Below are 8,434 nucleotides of genomic sequence, written 5' to 3'. Positions count from 1 at the left end.
CTTTGACTGTGGTCTGACCACACTTCATTCGGTGCGCGTTCCCACTTCTCCTAACGCACCACCAACTTTTGTACGTCAGTATAAAATACCACTCGCATCTTACAAACCCATTCAGGAAATCATAGATGACCTGCTAGAGAAAGGGATCATCCAACCCTGTAACAGCACTTACTCGGCTCCAATATGGCCAGTGGTGAAACCAAACGGCAAATGGCGACTGACCATTGACTACCACCGGCTAAACCAACAGGTTCCCCTGTCCAGGTGGCCCATGACTCAGTTGGGCCAAGAGCTCCCTAAAGTCAGGGATGCCAAATACTTTTCGTCAATGGATGTGGCATCTGGATTCTGGACTATTCCAGTCCATGTCGCAGACCAACACAAATTGGCTTTCACCTTTGCAAATAAGCAATACACCTTCACCAGGTGCCCGTTTGGCTACGCCAACTCACCTGCTGAATTCAACATCTTCCTCAACAAGGCGTGTCGCGGTACCCTCATATACTTCGATGACATCTTGATGAGGAGTTCCACTCTGGACTCCCACTTGCTGGAAATAGATCATGTGCTCGGACAGCTAACCGCTGCCGGCGCAAAGATCTCACTCTCCAAATGTCAATGGTGTAAAACCAAAGTCAACTACGTCTGTCTCCTCGTAGGCTCCGCTGGTGTAGAGCCACAAACGAGTCGCGTACAGGGCATCTCCAATATCAAAGCCCCTGTGAACGTGTCAGAGCTCCACAGCTTTCTGGGAGTCTGCAATTATTCCCGATAGTTCATTGAAAATTACGCAGACCTAGCCAAACCGCGAACTAATTTGCTCAGGAAAGATGTCCCCTTCACCTGGGACAAACCACAGGACCACGCCATGCAAACGCTAAAGGAGAAACTTGGTACAGCTCCCTGTCTAGCTTACCCCGACTGCTCCAAAGAATTTTACTGGAAGTGGGATTTTCTGCCCAATGCTTGAGCGCTGGCTTGTACCAACTGCATGACGTGGACAAACGAGAAGACATTTCTGGCCATGTTGTGGGCTGTCAAAAACTTTTGTACTGTGCACTGACTCCAACTATGCAAGCCTCAGTTTCTCTTGTCACTTGCCAACATGGCAACACAATGGTTTCCTGACAGCAGGACGGAAACCGGTCAAACACAAAGAGCTGTTCATAGCTTGCGAATACCTAGTAAACACACACGAGTCCCTGGCCAGGACAAAGACCTGAACGATTTGGCGGACGCATTAGCCAAACAAGGTGCCATTGACAGCACACCCTGGCAGTCTGCGCGGTCACCAGGGCTCAAGTGGTGCATGTGCCTCAGGCCGCTGCCCCTCAGCCAACCACAGTCTCCGTAGCTCCCGCCTTCACAAACTCTGACTTGGTCACTCTGCAGACTCAGGATCCCGCCATTCACAAAATGGTACTCTGCCTTACTGAACCGGTAACTCCCACCAGCTCAGTCAATGACCTTGCTTCTGTGCCCGGTTTCAATGACCTCTACCACGTATGCCAGTCTCTACGCTTCGTCAAGGGCCTCCTTGTGTATGTCTCTGAGGCCCTCACTTCACCTGCATTCATGGTACCTCAGAGCCATAGGAGGGTTATGCTAATACATGCCCATGACAAGACAAAGGCATCAACGCAACACATCACACATTCAAACAGATAGCGTATTGACCACAAATGCGAAAAGATGTAGCAGACTACATCAAAGAGTGCCTAGTATGCTGCCAATTCCAACCTGCAACACCGCTTCACAGACCCCCTGTTACAACGATTTGGTCTGACCTGTCGCGTCGACTCAGACAGAGGCACGCATTTCACAGCTGAGGTCATGCGACAGCTGTGGCAGGTGCTGCCAACTTCCACATCAGCCACCACCCTCAGTCCTCTGGCCAAGTGGAGCGAGCAAACCGAACAGTGGTCAACATATTAAAGAAATATGTGACTGCTAATCACAAGGACTGCCCCTGGTACTGATGGCAATCAGAGCAACACCCCACACGACAACAGGGATCTCCCCCTTTAAAATGATGACAGGCAGACAAATAACCCTCCCAGGGGGCACCTGCTCTACCAGCCAGGCAAAGCTAGCATCGCCACCGCATATACGACACACCAGTATATGACCAATCTATGCAAACACCTCAGGGACACGTTCGCCTTTGCCCAACAAAACTTAAACAAAAGTGCAGAAGGGAGAAAAGCCTACTACGACCAAAAGGCGTCCCACCATGAGCTCCAAGTGGGAGACAAGGTGTGGTATTTCATTTTCGCCCCACTAGCGCAAACGGACAGCCAGAGTGCAGGAAGGCGTGCTCGCAAGTTTTTCCCCCACTGGATAGGTCCTCACGTGGTCACAGACAAACTCTCACCAGTCGTGTACCAAATCAGAGTACAAAAGGGTCACAAAGAACCCATCTTCAAATGGGTTCACCGCAACCAAATCAAGCCACACCAAAACCCCATGGGACAGGTCGGGGACGCCAACGTCCGTTTGAATCAATAAATAATCAGTAACGAGAGTGGCTAGTGGTTAAAGAAAGAGTTTCTGTGTGCGTGCCAGCTTAAAACCTAACATTGAGAAGCCAGGTATCTCTTACTCGGGCTACCATTAACAGCTCTAACCACTGCCAAGGATTCCTCTGCGAGGAGTCCACCCGCCACTCAGGTACGAGCGGGGGGGTTGTCTAATACACACAGATTTCCAGAATTCACAGATCCCTCAGGTGTCCCTCAGGTGAGGAAAGGTGGGAAACTCCGGCCAATAGAACCAGTGAAATCCCTTAAGACTGACTTGTACTATACATTCAAAATGGTCCTAACCGCGTGCGTTCTTTCCAAACGTTTTTGCTTGTTCTGCTGACGCTCAGCCTGGCAATCACCACCATCCATCCTGGGATTGTGGAGCCAGGGCCGAATTCTGGGGTGGTACTTAAAGGACAGCCTGGGCTGTTGATTACCAATTGCCGCCTGCACACACAGAAAGTGTTTGTAAAACTGAGCCCTAAGGAGGTATGTAAGAAAAGCCTCCCAACCCCTGCCAAAGAGGCCTCCTTCTACACCAGCCGCTGGACCAGAGTGGTCACAGAACACGCGGAAGCAGATATAACACACGTGTTGCGGCAACTGCAAAAGTTCACCCTAACCCAATCAGAACTAGGGGAGTACAATCACTGGTCCAAGCGGTTCATTGGAGGGCTGCTTACCGCAGCTGCCGCCGTTGGAACCCTTTTCAGTATAGGACTTTCCTCAGTCAATGCCGTTAGTCTGAACACAGTCAGGCGCCACGTCAGCGAACTAGAGTCTGAACTCCCAGAGATCAGGGAGCAAGTTTACTACCAGCAGCGGCGTGTAGAAACTCTAGGGAAGACCCTAAAGGACACTATTCTAGTCGTTAACACCCACAGTGAAGCTCTAAACAGGACCCTGCTAGCAGTAAATGATCTCATCCTGGCAGTCAGGGCAGATTATGCCCACACACTATTGGTCAGCATGCTGAAGGCAGACATGTTGCGAGAGACTAGCTCCTCTGTGGATCAATTGGCCATGGGAAAGATCCCACCTTACTTAGTGCCTGTCTGTCTAGTGCAGGACCTACTAGCGGCCGCCACTAGAGACACCATTACCCCACTCCAAACACGCTTGGCTTACACGCTAGGTAGTGCCGTGCCCATCCACGTTGACCCGGAAGAAAGGGAAGTAGCCTTCCTCTTCAATCTTCCCATAATAAACTCGGAAAACATCTATAGACTCAAGGATGTGGTAAATGTGGGGCTCTGGCAAGGTAGTACACACGTTAAAGTGGAGACACCTGCTGTCGTTGCCTACCATGACAGCGACCATGAACTACACCTGGCTCCAAATTTACATGTCTGCACCCTCACCAGAGAAATCCACTGTCTGTGTCCCAGTAAGCCTTTCCTACGCGACAACACGGATGGGATCTGTGGCATCAAACCCATGGCGGAACATGCCCGATGCCCCACAACGCTCACACCCCGAGCCCAAGTCACTAAGACGCAGGCCGAAATAATTGGGAACCGCTGGCTAGTCAACACACCCGCTAGAACTGCCAACCCGGACCTACGACCTGCATAACACCGCCACTCGCATCCAACTACCCGACCAAACCATGTGGGTAGATGTACCAGAGAATGCCATTCTACACATAGAAGAGGTAGCCCTCTATCATTTGAACCCAGAGCAGTATGAGAGCGAGATTGAAGTACCTGACTTCTTTGGTACCCGCTCTCTAGAGTTGAACCCTGACACTATCACTCTGATACAATACAAAGGAGCCCAGACAATTGATGTGACCCCTATTGATGATATGCTCTGTGAGATTGCCACCACAAATTACACCCTTAGTCAACCCCTAGCCACCACCATCATTGTAGGTTACTTGTTCATTTTTGGATTGGCCTTCTTTTATATCAAGCGTACCCAGGCTCTGCAAGGCAAACTAGACAAATGCACCCGGGGAGTGGCCACCCTAGTAGGTAACAAGGCCTCTAAACAAAGACAAGCTGTAGATCTAGAAATGGTGGAGGAGGACCGCGAATACAGCAGACCAGAAACCATAATGGCCCCTACTATTCTAGAATTAGTGTACTAATAGAGCCACTCAAAACTTAACGACTCTAGAAGGACACCAACCTGATCCCAGACGTTGTTGTGTTTTGCCACCTGTTCTCCCCTGCTTGATCCCTTCTACTTTACCAGCATCTCACCTGACCAGCACCTGCGCTGGTTGCTCCTCATCTTTGACCCGGTGTTCCCTATCAGAGCGAATACTGGCTCGAAAGGGGGGACTGTTGTGTACTCAACCAGACACACTTCAAAGAAGGTCAGATGGTGTCAAAAGAGGGAGGGAAGTTTTCCTCCCCGAGAGTTGACCTTTTCACATGCAAAAAAACAGAGACATCGCCTGGTGTTTGGTAAGGACCGGCAGAGACTCAATCAGACAATGCATCGCTTAAGGATTGTGTATTCAAAGAGCCTTAGTGAACCTCCCTAGCCGTAAAGGTGTCACAAAAGACAGTCAACAGGACAGCAAAAGGGGCTATCTGACCCCTTTCTCCCTCCCGCAGGTCACCTCCGGCCTCAACCTGACTCTTTTCTCTCCACAGAACGGCTGCCATAAACCACCATTTCGTTCTCTAATAGCCAATGTGATAAGCCAGGAATGCAAAGAAAAGAGGCCATAACAACCCCTGTTTCTCGAACCAAGCAAGGTTCCATTATAACTGTGTTTGTTCTGTTTAAATAATAACCTTGCTAAGTGAGCACTGGCGTTTGTCTCTGAGTTTAGTAAGTAATGACCCCGTTGTTATCCTTTTAGTGATGTTTGAAAACTAGCAGACCTATAACAAAGTAATCTTGAAGAGTTCCCTAACCTCTTTCTGTTTTGTCTTAATTCATCCCTGTTACTCCCTAGTAATCACTGTCTGTTCAGTATTAACTAATGCTTTAGTTAAATGTTTCATATACACTTTCCTACTAAAACATCCACTGATACGCCTGTGTGTGTCACCAGCCTCTCAGTTAAAGTGGTAAATCTCACAGTGGAATGTCTACTGTTTTCTCGTATGATCCAAGCGCCACCAAGGGGACAGGAAAGGTATAACACACAAGTGTTTAAAACTCGGCTTACACTGACAATGATCGCTAAGTCACCATGCAAAAACGAAATTTTGCTGCCACGCTTACATCTAAATTGTCTCTTGAGTTAAAACCGGTAGCCAGCAAGTATACTGAGGACATGTAGTTAAGCTTTGTTACGTTTTATATAACCATATAACCTTTTTCCATAGTGTTTAGCCTCGTTTTATTTGTCTTTATCCGAATGTTTAGAACAGAGTATTTTTCCAAATGTCAATATTGTGGAGAGAGATTAAAGGGAAATACGCGCAACGTATATTTCTTTATCCCCAAAAGAAAGTTAACACCTTTCAACCATTTATTACCATAAAACAAGTCCCAACTGAAACACTCCAGCTAATAGCTAACAAGCTAACACTGGACTGTGGTTACCTAGCAACGGCATCAAACAGCAGTAGTGCTGTTTTAAACACAGAACACAGAAGCTTGAAGATCAACAACTGTTTCATGATGTCTCCACACTTGACTACCCCCCAGCTATCAAAAGCAAAACTGCAAGGGGAAAATATAAACAAACATTACTTCGAGAAAGACCAGAAATCCTATTCCTGGACCACTACAATGATGGAAGATCCTGCAATTTAATCTTCTGGACGGATGAACCATGTGCCTGGCTGAATGTGTTCAGCTCTCATTACCCAGCAATAAAGAGATTTGTAATGGATGGAAAATAAGTGTACTGGAAGAAAATGACTCTGACACCAGCAGAATAACAGTAAACCAGTTCAAAAATGTAACTGCCATGATACAAGGTGACCTGAGACAGTTTGAGCTTGAATTTCCTGCTATGAGACTGAGAGCTGAGAAGGAGAAGGAGGTCCTCGCAAGCATCGCTCCAACCCTGGGAGTCAAACCATCCTGGTGTGTCCCGGCTCCAGACAGACAGCCTGCAGATGCTGACAATGATCCTCTCCTGCTACAGCACTCTGAGGCCCTGGACATCATGAGAGAACACTTCTCCCAGATGGAAATAGAGCTGGTACAGATCAGAGAGCAGCTGGACCAACAGCAGCCTACCTCTCCTACTGTCACTGACTTCCAGGCCAAGAAAGAACAAGACAGTGTCAACTCACAGCTGAGAAAGTTTCAACAAGAACTAACTCGTCAGAGAAGACAGCTGGATCATCTCAGTGAGGAGATGAAGGAACTTAGGAAGGACAGAGACAACTGCAGAACTGAGTTGGCTACTCTGAGAGAAGAGCTACAGGACAGGGACAGGCTCAGTCTACAAGCCAGACTGAACTCCACACAACCCCCTGTGCCCGCCTCTCAGATCCAGACCACATCCAGCCAAACTCTCACTACACCTGCTGAAGGACAACACAGCCCTTTCCTCGAGGACTCCCCCCCTCTCACACAGCCTGGTGCAGACTCTAATCCCCCCCCCTGTACCAACCAGCTGCCTCCATACAAACATCCCAAGCCAAGACGCCAGTCACACCCCTGCACCTGTCCAAGGCCCGGCCTCTAGCCAGCCTCCAGCTAGGAGCTCCAGACCTGAAACCACCACCACAGCTCCACATCCAGACCCGACAGCTGAGTCTGAACAAACACACACAGGCAGAAGGGCTGACATTATCCTCCTCATGGACTCTAATGGGAAGTTCCTGGATGAAAAGACCTTATTCCCAAGGCACAGAACGGAGAAGATCTGGTGCCCCAACACCAGGAGAGCCCTGGAGCTGTTACTAGTGCCTGAGCTAGGCTCACCCAGCCACATCATCATCCATACAGGCACCAACGACTTAATGTCCCAGCAGGACAGACTGGCAGACTGTCTGAGGAGAGTCATTGAGCAAGGCTCCACCAATTTCCCTACCAGCAAGATAGTCATATCCACGCTGCTGCACAGGAGAGACTTCCACCCCCACATTATTCACAGAGTGAATATCAGACTCTCCAGGGACTGTGCCCTTAAACCCAACGTGTTCTTGGCCCCACACCCGACCCTGCACCTGGACTGCCTGTATGATAACATACACCTGCACAGAAATGCAGTCCCCACCCTTGCTAGGAACCTGAAGGATGTTGCTCTTGGAAGGAGTCCTACTACCACTCCAAGGGGTAACCACACAACGCAGACCCCACGCAGACCTCCAGGACCTCCTAGACCTCAAAGAACATCCAGACCTCCACCATACATCCACCCCCGGCTGTCAGAGAGGACGGACGGGCCACCAAACCCACCGCATCACCAACATCACAACCCACAGCCAACACAACACTGGCCACTGATACCCAGCCAGAGAGCCCCCCAGCCTGGAGGTCCTATTCCCCCCTCATCCCAATGGAAGAACCAAGACTACAGGAGCAGCAGCCTATTGGACTGAACTACGCTGCAGCGGTGAGAAGAGCCACAGCCCCGCCCCCCCTCTGGTGAACTCAAAGACAGATTACACATGCAGAACCTGCTCTGCTCTGGCCTCATATAGCTACATGGTGGAAGAGCAGAGACTCTTAGAGACATCACAATAATTCTTAACAGTATTTCAGACATGATACACTCTAAAACGTCACTCAAAGTATAATATTTTTCTTCATTTACCTACAACACTATTTTCCTCTTTTTACACTTTTTTTTCCTTTTCGTTTGTTACTAGTATTATTTAATATCTAGTTTCATTATTTGTTTTTTAAGGTGTTTGTCTAATTTTTGAAGAGATTACACTTGGAGATGAAATCGTTTACAATAACATGTTGGAACATTCGAGGTCTGAGATCATCAGCTTTTGGTTTAAAGAGCAGAAATCCAGATTTTAATAGCGAGTTAA

The sequence above is a fragment of the Micropterus dolomieu genome, linkage group LG04 (assembly GCF_021292245.1).
Source record: "Micropterus dolomieu isolate WLL.071019.BEF.003 ecotype Adirondacks linkage group LG04, ASM2129224v1, whole genome shotgun sequence".
Lineage (NCBI taxonomy): Eukaryota > Metazoa > Chordata > Actinopteri > Centrarchiformes > Centrarchidae > Micropterus > Micropterus dolomieu.
This window is presented reverse-complemented; position numbering follows the sequence as displayed.